General features: G+C 34.7%; 1 pseudogene; it reads left to right on the top strand.

Moving 5' to 3' along the window:
* Positions 1 to 2,956: 2,956 nt before the first annotated feature.
* The window catches only part of LOC134384434 (potassium channel subfamily T member 2-like), a 110,361-nt pseudogene continuing 91,212 nt past the window's right edge, over positions 2,957 to 22,105 (top strand).

Here is a 22,105-nt window from a genome sequence, read left to right as displayed (position 1 = left end):
CAGAAATGTGCTTAAGCATGTGGCATTGCTTAAGGATAGACCCATCAGGTCAGGCGATCAGACAGAGTTTTTTGTTTGCACATTGTGTGTGGCAGGGGAGGAAGAGAAATACACATTCATTTTCTGAGGAACATACGATGGCTGAATTAAAGCAGCAATTCATTTTCATTTAAATCTTTCAATTAGGGAGAAATATTAGGTACTATGTACATTGAATCCAAAGACGAGGTAAGAAAATAATTCTTTGTAGAAAGAAGACATCAAGTGAAGATATATTCAGTGTATCACAGATTGTGTTGCTATCGATGCACTGTTTCTCTGTAGCGGGATATTAAGAGAAGACAAGATAAAATTACAGCTGATGCTGCATTTATATGTTATCTTGTCAAGAGTATCAAAGAGAGAGTGTAGGAAATTTAAATAAAACTAAAGATGGAGATGCCCATAGCTTACAACTGAAAAATCTCATTTCTAGGTATATAACCTAAATGAAGTCTTTCAGGGGGTACATAGAGCCAAGTACTAAGATGTATGTTGTAATAATAAAACATTTGAAATGACTTAAACATCCATCAATGTAGTATATTCGTGATATGAAATATTGTTTTTAAAATAAGTTAATTCGATCAAATTTATCACCACAAATAAATCTTAAGTATATAATATCAAATGAAAAAAGTTGCAAATGAATATATCTGACATGAAACCATTCATGTGAATAAAAAAAGAATAAAATAATAATATAGGTAGTTTTAGGTATCTCTACGTGTCATAAAAGTTTAAAAACACATGGAAAGGATACAAATCAATTTTAGACTAGTGGTTATCTCTTAAGGAGGAAAGGACAAATAAGAGATGGTGTGTGAGGGACCTCAGCTGATTCTGTAATGATATTTGGAAATGTTTTTAAACTAACATTTTTTATAGATCTTTACAGCTATTAAGGCACTTGGTGCTGAGATGATTTTGGGGGTCATACAGACCTGGATCAAATATTGGCTTTGAAACTGTACAACAGGTAAATTGTGTAATCTCCCTGGACATCAGTTTTCTCATCTGTTAAATGGGAACAATAATTATATCTATTTTAGGCACTTGCTGTAAGGATCAAATTATATTAAGTAGGTAAATTGTCTAGCACAGTGCCTGGGCTGTAATAAGTGCTGAATAAATAATAAATATATTCATTAGCCTCTTCTTGCTGAGTCTAGTGAAGCATAAATGAGAGGATAGGATTATGAAATGGTAAATCAGAGTTGTGTCCACAATGGATGCTGGGAATAGTGTCCTGGGAGAGAAGAACCACATGACTGAGAAAGTGCACATAAGCAGAAGGCACAGTGGAAAGAGCTGGAAGCATTCAGGGAAAACAACCTGAAGCAGCAGATAACCCATCCATGCAATGAGCTGGGACCCAATCGTGCAAACTGGAGACCAAGAGAAGATAGCAATTTATGCTCCTGGAAGAAAATTAGAATAGAAAACAAAGTCCACGCTGGGAGTGAGAAGGCTTACCCTGCCTCCTGCCTCTCCCCTGGGGGCTTCCCAGCCCCTGGGTTTGCCTTTTGCAGGTTCCTTCTTTCTTAACTAACCCTCTTCAACTTTACTGAGGTTCTGTCTGGAAACCAGATGGAATGGGACGGCTCACACTTCTCTTGAGACAGTCTTCACCCACCTTATCCCACGCTCTCAGGAATGCTATGGTTTGAATGACGGTGTGCCCTCCAAAATTCAGGGGTTAAAACTTAATGGCTAATGCAATAGTATTAACAGGTGGGGCCTGTAAGAGGCAATTAGGCCCTGAGGGCTGCTCCCTGGTGAATGGGATTAGGGCCCTGAATGGTACAAGAAAAGAAATGCAACAATCCATTAGCTCTCTCCCCTCCCCTTGCAAACTCATGCTGTTATAATGAGGGAGAAAGTTTGAGGGAAGTAGAAATTTAAACAATTGCTTTAAAGAACGGGATGAAGTGAAGACTGAGGACTTCTAGAAGGACGACCAGGTGTGACCGAGTGTACACAGGAAGGAGTGATCATGAAATATGGTGGCATTCATCGCTTAGGTTGCCTTATTTTCTCCAAGAGGGAGAGACATCAATTTTCCATAAGTTGATGTTTAAATTAATTTTTAAATTCCAATTAAAAATCACAAAGGGAATTGTTTCTTCTACTTCCTATTCCTTGAATACCTCAAGTATTCAATAGCCGTAAGCTATTGACTTGCATGTTTCTTACTCTCTTTCATGTCAAAAATCAAATGTCCCTAGCCCCACCATTTTTTATCATGTCATGCTGTTTTTGCTTTTGTTTTTCCTGTGTGCTATTTATCATTGTCTAAAATTACTTTACTCATTTATTTATCTACTTGGTTATTTTAAAGATAAAACCCATGTGTGTAGAAACCTTGTCTGTCTTCTTTTCTACATATCTCGAGTGCCTAGAATATTGCTCCCCATATATGGCATGCATGGATACAGTACATAATAAATATTGCTTTTTAAAAAAAATATGTAAAATGTCAGTGTTCTGATATGAAAAGGTGGTTACAAATCAGTAAAAAAAAAAAAGAAAACAATAGAAAAGGGGGAGAAAGATGAGATGCAAATTTTAAAAAAATTGGCCAATGAAAACAATTTAAATTTTAAAGAAATATAAATTGAAACAAACTTTTCACTTTTAGTTTCTACATACTTAGGACTTGACAGACTTTATGTTTTGTGCTATAGGGAGACAGTCAGCAAATACACTTTTCTACACAAATGCAGAATTTCTTATCCAGGGAAATGGCCACATGAGAAAGAAATAATTAGCTTTTAGAACTCAAGGCTAAAAAATATATACATATTTCTTGATTACGCTGATTGTATTTCATTTCACTTCCATCATCCAGTGATCAATATTGACATATAATAGCAAATGTCTTGATGAATTTTCATGTTTGATTGTTTTAGGTACCATGGCTATAGACTTGCAAGACACAAGCTATAGATCAGCAAGTGGCCCTACCCTGTCTCTTCCTGCAGACGGAAGCAAAGAAGTGAGAAGACCTAGTATTGCTCCTGTTTTAGAGGTTGCAGATACAGCATCAATTCAAACATGTGATCTTCTAAGTGACCAATCAGAAGATGAAACTGCACCAGATGGAGAAATTTCTTCAAACTCAGAGTATGTTTAGATGCTTGAAGATGTAAGATTACTGGGTTTGTGTCCTTAGGTAATGTTTTCAGGTACTTTACCAATAGATAAGGAACTAATGTTCTTACCTTGTGGACATTGTAGAATCATTTCTACGTGCTTCTACCAAAACACCCTTCTATTACTCAGTATCTCTTGACTACAGAACATTCTAAGCCCTCAAGTTTCTGGCTTCAACATGTATTTCCAGCCTCATTCTTCTAAGTTATTCTTTATCTTTAAAGAAAAAAAAAAAAGAGATATAAATCAGTATTCCAGGATATAAACTGCATTTACGTAACTGTGAGCTTTTTTATTATATTGTACATCCTACCTTTTGTTTTTCTTATTTCATGTCCTTATTAAAGCTCAATCAATTATTCAGTGGTATGTGAATACAGCCTCTTCCATTAAGCTTTCCTTGCTCATCTCAGCTTTTCGCAGTCTTTTTCACACAGGATGCATCAATAATATTTTAAATGTTTGAATAAAAGAAGTGCTGTGTCCCTTTTGTAAGCTTCCATAATAATGCAGTACCAACCTATATAACATTAATCACATTTTAGCCTGCAGTAGAGTTTGTTTACATGTTTTATTCCACATATATATATTGCCAGTGCTTGCGTAGTGGTCCACAGCCTTGACTTTGGAGTCTGAAAGACTCTGCTGTACCAGACCCACCTTATATTATTGTGTATGAATGACTTTGATTGAACAATCTTACCTACAATTTCTTTACCTGTAAACTGAGTGAATTACTACCTCCATAATGTTATCTGAAGATTATATGAGATAATGGAGAAAAAGTGGTTATGATTATGTTTTGGCAGAGTGAGCAATCAGTAAGTATTAATTACCGTTAGAAGTAATACCGGTATTAGTGGCATCAGTAACATCATCTCCTAACATTTCTCCCAATACCTTTCATATAATATAAGCTTGATTAATGTTTAATTAAACTAAAACAAACTGAAATACCACTAAAACTTGGAAAGATCTCTTCTTTTAAAATCCCTTGCCCCGCCCTTTTCTTTTTTCATTTATTATAATAAACTTTGATGTACCCAGAGAACAAAATCCACTCTCCAGGAAATTAATGGCCTGAGTGCTCAAATATATTTGTGGAATCCAGGATGGGAACACGGAGAGGTTTGGCAACCAGTATCGTTCCAGGAAATGGTGTTTTGGGGTGTGGTTGAAATTCTTTTTTCATACTTATTTCTGAAAAAAATGAGGTAGATGTTTTTTTATTTGTAGAAAAATGAAAGAGATGTTGAAGTAGTACTAAAGATTACCAACTTCAAAATTTGCAAAATGTGCTCTATTTTTACTTCTCAGCAAATGATGTCTGGAAAACAGTTTCAATGAGGTCTGAAATTTCATGTTTTATCTGGTAAATTTATTTAAATCAAGAGCTTCCCTATTGCTTTCACTAAATTTTCTTTTATTTCCTAATTTTCATTTATGCTACTACTTTTTAGAAGTTTCCTTTTGAAAGTCAGCATAGCCAAAATGTGCATGTGGCTATTTTTCAGAAGTCAGCAAACAAACTGAATGTCCTTGATAAATGATTCCAGAAAAAACTCTAACAAATTAAGTCAATCATTTGCCCCCTTTTGATTATGCATTCATAGCTAGTGAATACTGAGAGAGTGATCATAATAATGCATTTTTCTTTAAGTGTATTTTGTAAAAATTGACATTGCTGTTTGTTAAAAATATATCTAAATTCTCCACACTAAGGGTTGGCAAACTTTGTCTAGAAAGGAACAACTAGTAAATATTTTAGGCTTTATGATCCTAATTGCAATGATTCAACTCTCTTGTTGAAGCACAAAAGCACCCATGCACAACACATAAATGAATGCGTATGGCTGTATTTCAATAAACCTTTATTTATGGATACTAAAATTTCAACTTTATGTGATTTTTACATGACATAAAATATTCATTTTTTTTTTTTAGCCATTTATAAGTATAAAAACCACCTTTAGGTCACAAAATCATGTGGTGGGCCAGATTTGATCTCTGAGCTGTAGTTTTCCTACCCCTGTTCTAAACTACGTCATTAATCGAAATATGATTACAACATAGTGAGTTACTGATTCTAACTTTATGAAAACAGAGGAACATGGCCGTAACTTAATTTTCAAATGTTGCAAGCCTTATTCAAGGGTAATATTTCATCTTATTTTGCAGATATGCTAAACGCTACCCACCTTATTCTCCATATATAGGAAGTTCACCCACTTTTTGTCATCTCCTTCATGAAAAGTGCCATTTTGCTGCTTAAGACTAGACTAGGTAAGCGCTTGTTGTTACCGTTGTTCCCTCCAAAAATAAAAGCATAGCATTTGACAATTACATATATTTAAATAATTTGTACAGCATTTTGACTAAAGTATGTTTAAAGGGTATTATCTCTTCCAATATAAATTTAATTAAATAAAGTAGTAAGTTTTACTTTTTATAACCGCACTAAAGATTATCCAAATGCTCTACTCTTCTACTAAATTAACCAAATGGATAAGCCAGTCAAGTTTTTAAAGAGGAAAACAGAGGTACCAGAATCTCAGCCCTATGAACCCTAACATCCAAAGTCTTTCCAAGTCACTTTATTTTGGCCAAATATGCATTATTTCTTTTACTATTTATGCTTCAAATCTCAATATGGAATCTCTTGACATATGTTAGACACAAAGACTCATTTATGACTAGACTGGAAGCTAATATCAGTGTCTTGCCTAATACGTCTTCTTTCAATGTTTCTACTGTGGTTCTTGACTCCTGCCTGGATGTTCTAGAGCAGCCATCCAAAACGAAAAAATTTCATTAATGTTAAAATTTTTATCTTTTTTACCATATAGGCATGGGCTTGACCTGTATTAGTTTAGAAAACACATAAAAAGTAGCGCTTTGCACTTTCCCTAGAGATTCAAATGTCCCATTAATTCTAGCCAGGGATTTCTCATTTTACTCTAAATTTTGGAGTAGAATTAAAATCCCAGCTCTCCACTTATAAGTTATACAACTTGGACAACTAACTTCACCAATAAATCTTAGTTTCCTCATCTTTAAAATGGGTATAATTTAATATGAACCTCATAGGTCTCTTGTAAGGTTTATATAAATTAGTACATGTTTAACATAGTACCAGGAACTTAATAACTGAGTAGGTGCTTAATAAATTTTTCTATTAGCACCTAAGTAGGTGCTAATGCTTTTGCTCTGTCTAGTACTTCCAACACTATTTTGAATAGGAGTGCTAAGAGTGGGCATCCTTGTCTAGTTCCTGTTCTTAAGGGAAAAGCTTCTAGCTTTTCCCCATTCAGGATGATATTGGCAGTGGCTTTATCATATATAGCTTTAATTATGTTGAGATCATTTCCATTTATACCTAACTTATAGAGGGTCTTTGTCATGAATGAATGTTGAATTTTATCAAATGCTTTTTCAGCATCTGTAGAGATGACCATATGGTCCTTGTGTTTGATTTTATTAATATAGCGTATCACATTGATTGATTTGTGTATGTTGAACCAACCTTGCATCCCTGGGGTGAATCCCACTTGATCGTGGTGAATAACTTTACATATGTTTTGCTATATTCTGTTTGCTAGTATTTTAGTGAGGATTTTTGCATCTATATTCATCAAGGATATCGGCCTGTAGTTTTCTTTTTTGGTTGTATCTTTACCTCGTTTTGGTATCAGGATGATGTTTGCTTCATAGAATGAGTTTGGGAGATTTGCATCTGTTTCAATCTTTTGGAATAGTTTGTAAAGAATTGGTGTCAATTCTTCTTTGAAGGTTTGGTAAAATTCTGCTGTGAATCCATCTGGTTCTGGGCTTTTCATTGTTGGGAGCTTTCTGATAACAGCTTCAATTTCCTTTATTGTTATTGGTCTGTTCAGATTTTCTATGTCTTTCTGGCTCAGTTTTGGCAGCTTGTGTGTGTCCAAAAATTTATCCATTTCCTCCAGATTTTCAAATTTGTTGGCATATAGTTGTTTATAGTAGTCTTGAATGATTCCTTGTATTTCAGATGTATCAGTTGTAATATCACCTTTTTCATTTCTAATTTGTGTTATTTGGATCTTCTCTCTTCTTTTTTTAGTTAGCCATGCTAATCGTTTGTCAATTTTACTTATCTTCTCAAAAAACTAACTTTTTGATTCATTGATCTTTTGCATTTTTGGGGGGGTTTCAATTTCATTGAGTTCTGCTTTGATCTTAATGATTTCTTTCCATCTGCTAACTTTGGTTTTGGATTGTTCTTGTTTTTCTAGTTCTTAAGGTGAAGTGTTAGGTTGTTCACTTGCCATCTTTCCATTCTTCTGAAGTAAGCATTTAATGTGATAAATTTCCCCCTTAGTACTGCTTTTGCCATTACCCACAAGTTTTGGTATGATGTATCATTATTTTCATTAGTTTCAATAAATTTTTTGATTTCCTTCTTGATTTCTTCTTGGACCCATATGTCATTAAGTAGAATACTGTTTAATTTCCATGTGTTTGTATAGTTTCCAGAATTTCATTTGTTACTGATTTCTAATTTTAATCCATTGTGGTCTGAGAAAATACCTGGGATAATTCCAATTTTTTTGAATTTATTGAGACTTGATTTGTGACCTAATATGCGATCTATACTGGAGAATGATCCATGTGCTGATGAGAAGAATGAATATTCTGAGGTTGTGGGATGGAATGTTTTGTAGATATCTGCCAAGTCCAATTGGTCTAGAGTATTGTTTAGATCTTGTGTTTCTCTACTGATTCCTTGCCTAGATGATCTGTCCAATATTGACAGTAGGGTGTTCAGGTCCCCTGCTATTATGGGATTAGTGTCCGTTTCCTTTTTTAGGTCTAATAGAGTTTGCTTTATAAATCTGGCTGCTCCGACATTGGGTGTGTATATATTTATGATTGTTATGTCTTCTTGATGGATCAATCCTTTTATCATTATGTAGTGTCCCTCATACCTCTTCTTATGGTTTTTAGTTTAAAGTCTATTTTATCAGATATAAGAATAGCTACTCCAGCTCGTTTTTCTTTTCTGTTTTCATGGCAAATCTTTTTCCATCCTTTCACTCTTAGTCTATGTAAGTCTTTATGGGTGAGGTGGGTCTCTCGAAGGCAGCATATAGTTGCGTCCTCCTTTTTAATCCAGTCAGCCAGTCTGTGTCTTTTGATTGGGGAATTTAAGCCTTTTACATTAAGAATTGTTATTGAAAAGTGTTGATTTATTCCTAGCATTTTATTGATTATTGTTTGGATGTCTTAGGTGTCTTTTGTTCCTTTCTTTCTGATGTACTGTTTGTTTTCTGTATTTGTTGATTCCTTGGGTTGTAGATAGCCTTTTGTTTGTTTTCTCTTCATGAATGTCATTCTTATTATGCTAGTGGGTTTTGATTTTTCTTGGGTTTTTATGGCAGTGGCAGTTATTTTTCAGGTACCAAACCCAGTACTCCCTTGAGAATTTCTTGTAAGGGTGGTCATGTGGTAGTGAACTCCCAGTTTTTGTTTGTCTGAGAAATATACTACTTGCCCTTCATTTCAGAAGGATAGCCTTGCAGGGTAGAGTATTCTTGGCTGGTAATCTCTGTCTTTTAGTATTTTGAATATTTCATCCCATTCCTTTCTGGCTTTTAGGGTTTGTGATGAAAAGTCTGATGTTAGTCTGATTGGGGCTCCCATGTAGGTGATTTGATGCTTCTCTCTTGCAGCTTTTAAGATTCTCTCTTTGTCTTTAAGTTTTGCCAATTTGACTATAACATGTCTTGGAGTAGACCTTTTTGGGTTGAGTACGTTTGGGGATCTTTGAGCTTCCTGAACCTGAAGATCTGTAACTTTTCCTGTACTTGGGAAGTTTTCTGCCACTATTTTGTTGAATATGTTTTCAATGCAATCTCCTTTTTCCTCCCCTTCTGGAATATCCATGACTTGGATATTTGAGCGCTTAAGGTTGTTTGATATCTCCCTCAGATTTTCTTCAATGCTTTTGATTCTTTTTTTTTTTTTTTTGTCTGCCTGTGTTATTTCAAACAGCCCATCTTCAAGGTCAGAAGTTCTCTCTTCTACTTCTGCAAGCCTGCTGGTTAAACCCTCTGTTGTGTTTTTTTATTTTGCTGAATGAATTCTTCAGTTTGGCAAGATCTGCTACATTCTTTTTCAGGGCATTGATTTCCTTGTACATTTCTTCTTTCAGGTCCTGTATACTTTTCTTCATTTCATCATGTTGCCTAGCTGAGTTTTCTTGTATCTCATTCACTTTCCTTAGAATTATCACTCGAAATTCTTTGTCAGACATTTCAAGGGCTTCTTGTTCTGTAGGATCTAGAGCTTGGGAGTTATTACCCTTTGGTGGTGTACTTTCTTGATTTTTCATATTTCTGGTATCTTTTCTTTGATGTTTAGTCATTGTGGCATGGGGTTTCACAGTCCACAGTTTTGACACTATTGTCTGGCTAGGATCTTGCTGGGGTTGCCAATTTGGTATGGCTACCTCAATCCCTGCTCAGTTGGCTACTAGGGCCTTGTGTGTGTGGTTGCCTCAGGTCTTGGGTCTCTCCAGGGAGCCACCTCTCTGGTCAGCATGCACTCAGCCAGGCTGCTGGGTCACGGGACTGTTATTGCAGGGTGTGCAGGGTGTGTGGGAAACTCTGCCAAGTTTCCAAATACCCTGCTGGATGTCTCCCTGTTCTGTGTGCACTGGGCTGGGCTGCTGGGATGAGCGGAGGCACCGCAGAGCGTGTGGTCTCTGCAGAGCTTCCGCCTCCCCTGCTGGATGTCTCCGTGCTCTGTGCACACTGGGCTCGGCTGGGGATGGAGCTAGGTGGCAGTGGTGAAGCTTACCTGCTGGATCGTGTGGCGGTGGACCCGCAGGGCATGTGGTCTCTGCAGAGCTTCCTCCTCCCCTGCTGGACGTCTCACTGCTCCATATGCACTTGATGTTATATTTTTATAGTTATAAACTGGTTGATTTGTGGGAGAGAGTGACACTGGGGATCGTCTATTCTACCATCTTGACTGGAAGTTGCTGATGGTATTTTAAATCAGATATATTATGGTACATGATTCATTGGGAGATATATTCTGTGCTATGATACAAAAAAGTCATTGAATATGGTTATGTTTCACAAATGCTACTTAAAACATCACTGGAATACTCTGAGATTTTTATTTAAAACTATTTTGCAAGTGATAATCTATTCACAATGCGATGGAAAACAGGCTACTGAAATAGCTACTGCAATTTTCCTTAAACTAATCAACTAGCCAGAAAAATCTTGTCAAAACTGGAAAATTTTGTTGGCATACTAAATAACCATTAATTATCAGAGAAGCATTTACTGATCTAGTTTTATATGTTATACCATGAAGCATCATCATAAGTTATTATTGTTGTATCACTGTTAAAATTTATATTCTATAATATAACATAACATGAATAATGCTCTACCGTGTGAATTTATCTTGAAAATATTTGATTAGTTTACTTTTGTTAAATAATACTTCTTAAGCATGTCAAAATTCTTATGCAAATATAAATATAGACCACTGAATACAATGGTCAAAGGCATTTTATTCTAAAATGACATTATTCTTCTCTGAAACTGAAAATTAGTAGCAAGTGGTCCTTTGAGAAATGCCATATTTTAGAATTCTTCCACTCTAATCATCCATTCGAAAATGATGCAAATTTCAGTATAAACTAAATGAATCCAAATTTATTGCCTTGTCTCTCTCTTTCAAAATTATCAAAAGCAAATGCATCTCCCCAATATGCTATAACTTCATGTTATATTGTTCATTCTGGATATACCAGTATCAAACTACTCATTGGTGCATCGTTCTTAGCATCATCATCACCATGATAATCAACCCTAAAAATTGAGCGCACTTGTAGAATTTTCAGTTGAAGGATTTCCAAGTACGATGAGTGAATGACTTTGTAAATACTTCTTTGGTGTCCAAAGAATGGTGAGGCATATTTAGGGTAAGTGTGGTGGAACAGAAAGTCAGACTCAATGTCAGACAAAATAAAAGCTTATTGAAATAAATTTTAGGAGACTAACAGCTGGGTATTGGGATGGCTACGGAAACAGTGTTGCAAAGCATCCCTCGGGTCTATTGAAAATAGCCTTAGTTCTGAAGTTTCCCTGCTGGAAGCTCTGAGAGACTGGCTGAGCTGGGACATCAGAGATGCTCAATCAGTTATGCAGGTTCAAATGTGTCAGAACTTGTCTCTTGTGCTTATAATGTGTCCACTCACCTAAAGGTAGAATTTAAGACAGGGGCATTTACAAACTGATTGCTTTGGGGCAACCCCCACTTGTATTGCTTGCATCACCCTGGATTACCTCAGGCCTCAGGATGCAGAGAGGAAGGCAGGAAGAGCCTTGGAAATGAAGAGGTGCATCTGTGCTCATGGCATTCCTCTGGTGAGGATAAGGGCAAAACTGTCCTTTCCTATTCCTTATATTATTTCAAGATAAAATTTCTTGTCCTGATGTGTAAAGCTCTTCCCAAAATCAGTCTCTTCATATCTGGAAGTGAAGTTCACTCTATGGACAGAGAAGGACTCCTCCTTTTCAATCTCTAGTCTTGCTAAGTAATCCCATTTCAGAATCACTTATTTCCCCTTTTCCACCTCATTTTTCCCATCAAGCAAGTGACAACAGCTAGGGATTCTATCATATGTGTCCCTTACGTAGATTTTAGAGTAGGTGTAACCAGATTAGTCCCTTTCTGTTTGGTTCTGAATAAGCAGGGTACAAAAATGTCTTATTACTGAATGATTGATTGATTAGTATATTAGGATTATAACATCAAGATGTTGTTTGTACAGTCTTAATTCCCGGATTTGATGAATCACAGAAAAATCTGAAGGCTCTCCTCTTAAGTACTGACAAAGTGATCTGTATTTCTGTACAAATATAGACGTGGCTTTTATCAGGGAATATTTTATCTTACTGAGAACATAAAGATCATTTAATGATGTTAATATTCTTTACCTCCCCCTCTGTTCATAATAGTGGTAACTACTGAGCATTTACCGAATGTCAGACTAGACACTTTACCTTTTTTTTTATGTTATTCCTGTAAGAAATTTGGTCACATTACGTAGTGATGATTTAGCCTCAGACAGATGTACCAAGCTGTTTAAAATCTCAAAGCTTACAAATTACAATGTAAACATTTAAATAATCTGAAGACTGTGTGACTCAGATACACTATTGTCTCGTATGTTACAGACCATATAAAACAGACCCAAAATAGTTAAATGATCTATTCCAAGGTCAATTCTAGGATTAGAACCTTCTATGCAATGCGTAGAATACTGGGGGTTTTCTTTTTGTTTGTTTGTTTGTTTTGAATATGCAATCTTATTTAATTTACAGGTTTTTGGTATATGAAAAGAAAATTTTGTCAGTTCTTTTTGGAAACAAGAATATATTTAACTTGAGATTTTTTTTACTAAAATTTCCCTTTGGCTTCCTAATGGCTTACATTTTGGAATACAACTATTCACATGATGTTGATAGAAAATTCTTGTAGGGTTTGACTTTATTTCAAAAGGTTAGGCTGAAGGTGTATGCTGTAAAATCTATTAGCTTTCTGTGTACTTCCCGAAAGTGGTGTCAAACATTTTTATTTGTTGTCCTCTTGTCCTCTGTTCCTTTAGTCAAGAATGAGGAAACAAAAACTAAACACGTACAAATGATGTTCCAGGAAGTTTTATGCATTTTTTTCTTTTTAAACAATGAGATGTCTATTGCTCTGAAACGACTAGTATTTTTTGCAATCTATCCTACAATATTACAAAGAAATATGATGCTTTCTTCTTTAAAATATATACATGTTATAAGAACTTGTATAATGCACTTCGGTAATTGTTAATTAGTTTTAGGGGTTTGACTTTATTTTAAATTAACATGAGCATTGCTGAAAATAATATTTGGTACACAGCTATTTAGGAAATTTAGCTGAAAAACCAATTGATTCAATATAACAGAAATAAATAATAACAGATGTCACAAGTATGAAACTTTAAAATGTAAATTAAATTTATAATATACATATAGATAATATGCTGAAATAAGTGTTCACAATGTTTCCAAACAGAAAGCCTTCTAGATCTCATATGGTAATTAAATAAAACTTAGTCGTACTAAAAAGCATCTTTCACTTAGTAATGGTTCATTAGACCAGGTGTCTGTTCTGATTGGTTGGCCATCTGTTCTGTTTGGTCTGTTGTGCAATATTGATTTTAAATATTTTCATTACCACCCAAACTTAAATGTCATCTAGTTATCTGGCAGCACCATTTTATATGAAAGATAGAAAAGTGAGTCAAAAGCTGGAATATGTTACCCAAAGTTACACAAAGATGAAGTGCAAGGTCCAAGCTTCTGTTCTTCATTTTTACCAAAGTCTTGTTTACACTACCCATTTATTAAGTGAATCTTTTCACGTATAGTGCGAAGTTAACTTCAGTCCAACTTATTTTAAAAGTAACGATAAAACATCTGATATATGAGTGTCCTTATCAATGAAATTCAAACTTTGGACTCATACAGATCTGAGATAAGATTTAAGCTTACCCTCTGGATAGTCCTGTTACCTGTTATTGAATATCTCTAAGCCTCATTTTTCTGGTTTGTAAAGTGGTTAGAACATTTATCTCAACAAGTTATCATAAGATCATACAACATAATGTATATGAAGCACTATAGCAATATCTGACTCATAAAAGGCAGTCAGGAAAGGTCAAATTTTCTTCTGCCAATCAAGAAAGTAGAACTGTCACTATTTGAACTGATGTGTGGATTGGTGTGTAAACCTCATTAATAAAAAAATATGTATTTTAAGTAGTTTAAATTGAACTACTTTTATGTTTTTTAGGAAGAAATAAGCTACTTAGAAGTGGAATTATGAAATATTAACAAAATAAACTGTGCTCATAAAAACAAACTGCACTCATTTCTTGAACTGGAAATATAGAAATTTATTATGGTTATTAGTTAAATAGAAAAGAAGTAATGGTCTTGTATTATGCAAATTCTCAAACTTTTTCACTTCCTAGCAATCAATAGTTATTCATTATTTGCCTGTAATGGCAATTTTTACTGTGAGAGTTTTTATAAGGATATGAGGCTTTAGGCTAATTAGTAGTTATCTTTCTTAATGGAATTACAGCTAGGACTCTACAATTGTGCTCATTTTTTTCTGTTTACTAACATCAGTTACCTTTTGTGTTTGTTGAATTTTAATTTCATTTATTACAGGTTAGTTTCAGCCTGTTTTGTTTTGTTTTGCCTTTGGTCTATGCATATTTATTCTGCCCTAGATCTGTTATCCTATCATGTTTATCATTCTCATTGATTTAAATTATTTCTTTTTGTATTAAGCAAATTTGATCTATAAATTTTTTGACATTTGTTTTTTATATGTTAAAATGTTCGTGATGAGCTATATAGTTAAATCTGTCAATCATTTTTAGCAGTTTCCTTAACATAATTTCTAACTTAGGCCTTCTATATTTAGTAGCCAGATAAAAAATTTCCATACGTCTTATTCTATTGTGTTAATGGTTTTATATTTCCACTTTCAACTCTTCATCTGTACTTTCGGGGTGTAATTTAAGAAGGGAACATCAATTTTCACGAATGCTTTATGTTTTTGCTTATGTTTATCAATAATAATGCGAGGGTTATACTTGCCAGTGAACTGTCTCTCTGTGACTAAACAGATTAGTCTATTAAGAGCCTGTGGTGTCATTTATGTTAATCAATTCCTAAGCAGGTTGGTGCTGTAAATACCGTTGCCAATTTATTTAAATGAGCTGGCACAGTACATGTAAGTGCACAATTGATTTGTTCTTTACGTTTCAGGTTTATTTTTAAACCATCTTTTTCAACAGCCAGAATAGGGCTGGCTGGTTAGCTCAGTTGGTTAGAGCTTAGTGTTGATAATAACAAGGTCAAGGGTTTGTATTCTTGTACCTGCCAGCTGCCAAAAAAAAAAAAAAAAAGGTAGTAGTAAATGTATCTGTTTTTTATACAAAATTAAATTTTGCAAAGAGTATGGCACAATAGACCTTTCACAACAGATATGTTTCATTAGGATTATATATTTATCAGGGTTCGGGGGACTTCATTTACCTTCAACATAGCCGAATTCACGTAAGGATGACCCATTCTACCACAGTACATATGTTAAAGCAATGTCTAAGGATTTTGAAGATTACTTGTCCATTAAATGCATATTTGTGGCAGAACTGTATGTGACCACAATGTATAATTTTCCTAAAGTAAAGCAATAATTTTGATGGCCAGTTAGACAAAGCAACACAAACAAAGGGCTTATCTTCAGTTTTAACTCTCACAGAAGGGTTCGCATAACAGAAAGATTTACTTTATTCCCATGTACCTTAGTACTTGTGATGACACAGAAGATTTTCAATATCTTTATTGAACTGAGTGACTCAATACTATTTTTTTATTGTGAATATTCATGAGATACAAAGCTAATTGTCACCCCTCGTGCCCGTGATGTGAGGGCCAGATTCATACTGGCTGTACACCCATTACCAGAAATTACTTTTGTACCCCATGTCCCCACCCAATTATTCCCCAACCTCCCTCCCTGCCCCCTTCCCACTTGTAGCCCTAGGAATGTTCCCTCGGTCTGTAAGTCCAGCACCCCACCGTGGTCTGTCTTTCCTGGCTTCCTTTGTCTCTTAGCTCCCACATACGAGTGAGCACATGTGGTATTGATCCCTCTGTGCTTTGCTTACTTCACTCAACATAAATTTCTCCAGGTTCATCTATTTAACATTGTGGCCAGACAATGTCTATTTAACAAGTGGACAAATGATCAGAAAAGACAGTATGAAGAAATTGAAATGATAAAAGAAGGGGTCAGATTAAAAAGGAGACTATTTCACTCTGAGTATATCTGTAATAATGAAGAATTATAGACCGAGCTCTGCCACATAAATTATAGTTACTTGAAATACTTTATCTAACAGGAACTATATGAAAAGTTAAGAGCAAAGAAAATAAAAATAATAGCCCCCCCCAAAAAAGACACAAGCAAAAGGATTTTTCAAACTCGCATAAAATGTCAGTGTCACCCCATTTTTGTGGTACTTTCATTCTCACCCATGCTTCTATAATCACAAGACAAGGTCAGAGCGACATAGAGCATCTTGAATTAGTGATCAGAATGGCCCTCCGATTTTTGAGAAGTAAGAGAGTGCCCAGAAAAAGAACTAGAAATCTTTACAACAAGACACTGTCAGAAACTGCTACTGCGAGTGTCCTCGCCTATTGTTATAATATTTGCTGAAAACAACATACGTCAGGAGCTTTAAGAATGTTTATAGACTGTGATCTACTAATATTGCTTCTGTGAATGTTTTGGGGGTAATGATGAAAACCAGTGCTAAAAAAAATTTAAAACTGAAAGTCACCCAGAGTATAACGCTAGTCGTAGTAGTGTTCTGTATAATAACACGGTATTGGAAACAACTGGGAACTTCAATAATTAATAGTAAAAAAGTGAAAGTAACCTATCAACTAAATAGTTGAGGATTTTTTTAAGTGAACTGTGTAGCACATTTATAAGATGTAATAATATTGTGCCATTTAAATGACTACAAAGAAATTTAATGATAAGAAGAATTTAATCAAAATTTAACAGTGGGATTCTTAGAAGGCTTCTTTTTCATGCTGTGATGTTTTGGGCATTCTTTTTCCTCAGAGCGTGAGGAGATAGGCGAATAATCAACAAGATGTCATGAAGGGAAGGAGTTGACCTAGTTGGGGATGAGCATCTGGGACATCGCAGGTGCTGTAGTCCCCTGGGCCTAGAATGTCCTTCTCTTTCTCTTGTACTGGACAAAATCCTCCTGATCCTTCACCACCCAAACTAGATACCCCCTCTGTGAAATGGGCCCCACTTCTGCTTCCTAAGTGCAACGTATTGTTTGTTTTCTCAGATTAAAACAGATATTGTAATTGTGTGTTTTTATACATGAATTCAAAAACCTCTATGTCTTACAAGTGAACATGATATTATTGTTTTGTATATGAATGAGTATATTTTTCGGATACACACATATTTTGAGAAACAGATGCACGGAAAGATTAATAACTGTAAAATGAATATAATAGATTAAGTGATTTCTACAAAAGCTTTCCAATTTATGTTTCTTTCCTCAAATATGCACATAATTAAAGATTTCGGTCATCATAAATGTTTAATATGTTTATATATAAATATATATATTTACTCAGTTTCTAATGCTATATATATATATATATAGTAAATCAATAAATTAAAAGGTGAATTACTTTCATTGTAAATTTAAATAATACGTATTTTTTATGGAATACATATATTTATTTGATGTGTTTATATATTATGAGGCATGTTTTGATTTTATATATATATATACCTTAGAAAATGTTGCTCTTGAAAGATATGCTTAATAGTTGCTCTTAACAGGCATTAGTACCCTATGCTTTAGGTTATCTAAGAAAAAATTCATTAGTTCTTCACTTTCTAAGGCCTCCTTAGCATGGATAACTTTTTTTTTTTTTAAATTTTATTTTGTCGATATACATTGTGGCTGATTATTGCTCCCCATCACCAAAACCTCCCTCCCTCCTCCCTCCCCCCTCCCCCCCACAATGTCCTTTCTGTTTGCTTGTCGTATCAACTTCAAGTAATTGTGGTTGTTATATCTTCTCCCCCCCCCGTTTTCTTTGTGTGTGTGTGTGTGTGTGTGTGTGTGTGTGAATTTATATATTAATTTTTAGCTCCCTCCAATAAGTGAGAACATGTGGTATTTCTCTTTCTGTGCCTGACTTGTTTCACTTAATATAATTCTCTCAAGATCCATCCATGTTGTTGCAAATGGCAGTATTTCATTCGTTTTTATAGGTGAGTAGTATTCCATTGTGTAGATGTACCACATTTTCCGTATCCACTCATCTGATGATGGACATTTGGGCTGGTTCCAACTCTTGGCTATTGTAAAGAGTGCTGCGATGAACATTGGGGAACAAGTATACCTTCGACTTGATGATTTCCATTCCTCTGGGTATATTCCCAACAGTGGGATAGCTGGGTCGTATGGTAGATCTATCTGCAATTGTTTGAGGAACCTCCATACCATTTTCCATAGAGGCTGCACCATTTTGCAAGTGGTGCTGGGATAACTGGATATCAATATGCAGGAGAATGAAACTAGATCCATACCTCTCACCGTATACTAAAATCAACTCAAAATGGATTAAGGATTTAAATATACACCCTGAAACAATAAAACTTCTTAAAGAAAACATAGGAGAAACACTTCAGGAAATAGGACTGGGCACAGACTTCATGAATACGACCCCAAAAGCATGGGCAACCAAAGGAAAAATAAACAAATGGGATTATATCAAACTAAAAAGCTTCTGCACAGCAAAAGAAATAATTAAAAGAGTTAAAAGACAACCAACAGAGTGGGAGAAAATATTTGCAAAATATACATCTGTCAAAGGATTAATATCCAGAATATATAAGGAACTCAAACAACTTTACAAAAAGAAAACAAGCAACCCAATTAAAAAATGGGCAAAAGAGCTAAGTAGGCATTTCTCTAAGGAAGATATACAAATGGCCAACAGACATATGAAAAAATGCTCAACATCACTCAGCATCCGGGAAATGCAAATCAAAACCACATTGAGATACCATCTAACCCCAGTTAGGATGGCTAAAATCCAAAAGACTCTGAACGATAAATGCTGGCGAGGCTGCGGAGAAAAAGGAACTCTCATACATTGTTGGTGGGACTGCAAAATGGTGCAGCCTCTATGGAAAATGGTATGGAGGTTCCTTAAACAATTGCAGATAGATCTACCATACGACCCAGCCATCCCACTGTTGGGAATATACCCAGAGGAATGGAAATCATCAAGTCGAAGGTATACCTGTTCCCCAATGTTCATCGCAGCACTCTTTACAATAGCCAAGAGTTGGAACCAGCCCAAATGCCCATCATCAGATGAGTGGATACGGAAAATGTGGTACATCTACACAATGGAATACTACTCACCTATAAAAACGAATGAAATACTGCCATTTGCAACAACATGGATGGACCTTGAGAGAATTATATTAAGTGAAACAAGTCAGGCACAGAAAGAGAAATACCACATGTTCTCACTTATTGGAGGGAGCTAAAAATTAATATATAAATTCACACACACACACACACACACACACACACACACACAAACCGGGGGGGGGGGGGAAGAAGATATAACAACCACAATTATTTGAAGTTGATACGACAAGCAAACAGAAAGGACATTGTTGGGGGGGAGGGGGGGAGGGAGAAGGGAGGGAGGTTTTGGTGATGGGGAGCAATAATCAGCCACAATGTATATCGACAAAATAAAATTTAATAAATAAATAAATAAATAAATAAATTTAAAAAAAAATAAATGCATTGATAAGATTGTTCTTTACTCATAATTAAGAATATCAATTTGGTATTTTGGTAGAATTATGCCATAATGTTTCTGATTTAGACAGCTAAAATACAACTTGTTTTTATAATTCTGAAAGTATTGTATGATTCATAACAAGTGCAAGTGATATTTTCTAATTAACGTTAAGAAAAATACCACTTAAAATTCATCTTGTCAGCGGTGTTTCGTTTTGGAAATGCAAACTGTGTCAACTTACTTCCTTTCCCTAGAAGTGCTGCCACTCTGTGACATTGTGTTTCATTTTGTAACCCATCTGCTGCTTAGGCCAGATATGCATTTTCTGGATGCAATCTGTTGGTTTCCAATGGTTTCCAATGGTGGGCTCTATTGACAAGTAGGTGACAAAATCTTTGGCACACTAACTAGTGTACTGTCCTGTAGTTTGTCATGTGTTGTGCCCTGTTACTGCATGGTAAGTGTGATTTGTCATGTCAGTATTGCAAATATGATATATTTTGCATGTAGAGCTTATGTTCTCGTGTTATACATTTTGTATAAAACTTCTAATCAATAATCTACTACTAAATTAAAACAGATGTCTCTGCATGTCAATTTTGTCAGTTTTACTCAGTTCCTATAGCTATTTCAGTTCTGTGTCGTCTACAAAAATAACCTTATTGCTACTGACATTAGTGGTAGAGAAAAGCTAAAGATTCAACATTGTGATGCATTGATATCATTACCATAACTTCTGGGAACCTTCAAAATAATTTTAAAATGCTCATTTTAACTTAGATTTATAAATTAAAGAATCCCTTAGGAGTTTACTTTATTCTAGTCATGTGTCAGAGTCTATAATTTCTAAAATATTTGTTAATTAAAAGGTCATATGTGTGTAATGCATTAGTTCCCAAATACAAATTCTTACATGTGCATCATGGTGACATTATAAAATACATAAAAAAAAAAGATCAGAAAGCTAATATACTTGCAATAATATAAAATATTCGATGTTTTCATTTTTTAAAAACTGTCAGCCAGGGCCTTTAAAATAAAATGCTAAACCTTACTAACTGGGAACTTTAATGTTTACATTTCATCCTGTAGATCTTGAAAGAACAAAGTTGTTTTTCAAAGTGTTTATTAGCTGTGGATACATTAAAGGTCAACCAGACTAAAATATTTTTAGTCTCCATTCTACATTAATAAATTTACATTATCAGTTAGCATATTACTAGCCAAGTAACTAAAATGTAGTTAGATGTACTAAAATTACCAATTAAATTCTACACATGTTTTGTAACCAGTAATATTACTTTGAAATGATAGTGTTCTATTAAAATTCATTAAAAAAACAGTGTATTTAAAAGACAAAAAGTAAAACTCCCCTCTCTTTTTTCTGATGTCAACTGTGAAGTGAATTCTTCTACAAAAGTATTTATGGTGAGGAAAAGAACAGAGAACATCAAATTTCTAGGAACAGAGATGAAACAATATTGGCCATCAATTATCAATTACAAATTACAAATTGATAATTACTGAAGTTGGTAATGGGTACATGGAGGCTCACTGTATATAATTCTTTTTTGTTTATGCTTGAGATCTGCCTTAAGGGGGAAAAAAACTTCTTTGAATGAATTAAAACGCAATTACAGACAGATTCTCCCTCACACTTGTACATTTCACACTGTAGTCCTTGGAAAAAGGGGTCTTGGAAAAGGGTGGAAAGAGAGACAGCCAGCTAGGTTGTAACTTTCTTGTTCATCCTGATTGACTTTCTTCGGCCGCCATCTAGTGGCCGAACTTTGTAAAGCAAGCATGCTGAAGAAAAGATAAGGCCATGGCCTACTAAATAGGGTAGTGGGGGGAGATTACAGTAGACACGAGTTATAAGAATTAGTTGGCCTACTCAAAAAGAAAAAAGGAATTAATGTAACATCAGATAAATAGAAAAAGAATAATTTAACATTAAAATATGAAGAACAAAAACCCTACGTGTTTCAGAGATATTCCAATTTTATGTATTTTCTATGGATTTAAACTCATATATAATGATAATTATTAAAATATTTTCTAAGGTTATATGTAAACTATAACAGCCGATATTTTGAAGATGGAATTAACTGATACATATGGGTATATTTAGATGTTAGCTCTTTAGTCCAGGTACTCTCAAAGTGAAATTTTTGTCAAGTATTAACTTCAACTTCGTTAGATTATTGCTGATTAAATATTCATCTTTCCTATTTTAACTTCTATCTGTATATCCTTATTCAGTCAATCTCACCTTCTACTCCCTTATATTTCCCTTTTCCTATATAGATAATTATAATAGAGGTTTTTGGTTTTTTGGGGTTTTTTAGGGAGGGAAAAAAGGGAAAAAAGAAGTTCTTAGATGAAAGGAAGACCTAAGTATGCCTAGGGATTCAAATTTC

The sequence above is a fragment of the Cynocephalus volans genome, chromosome 8, assembly GCF_027409185.1.
Source record: "Cynocephalus volans isolate mCynVol1 chromosome 8, mCynVol1.pri, whole genome shotgun sequence".
NCBI classification, from domain to species: domain Eukaryota; kingdom Metazoa; phylum Chordata; class Mammalia; order Dermoptera; family Cynocephalidae; genus Cynocephalus; species Cynocephalus volans.
Note: the sequence above shows the minus strand (reverse complement) of the source record. Positions and strands in the feature narration are given on the sequence as shown.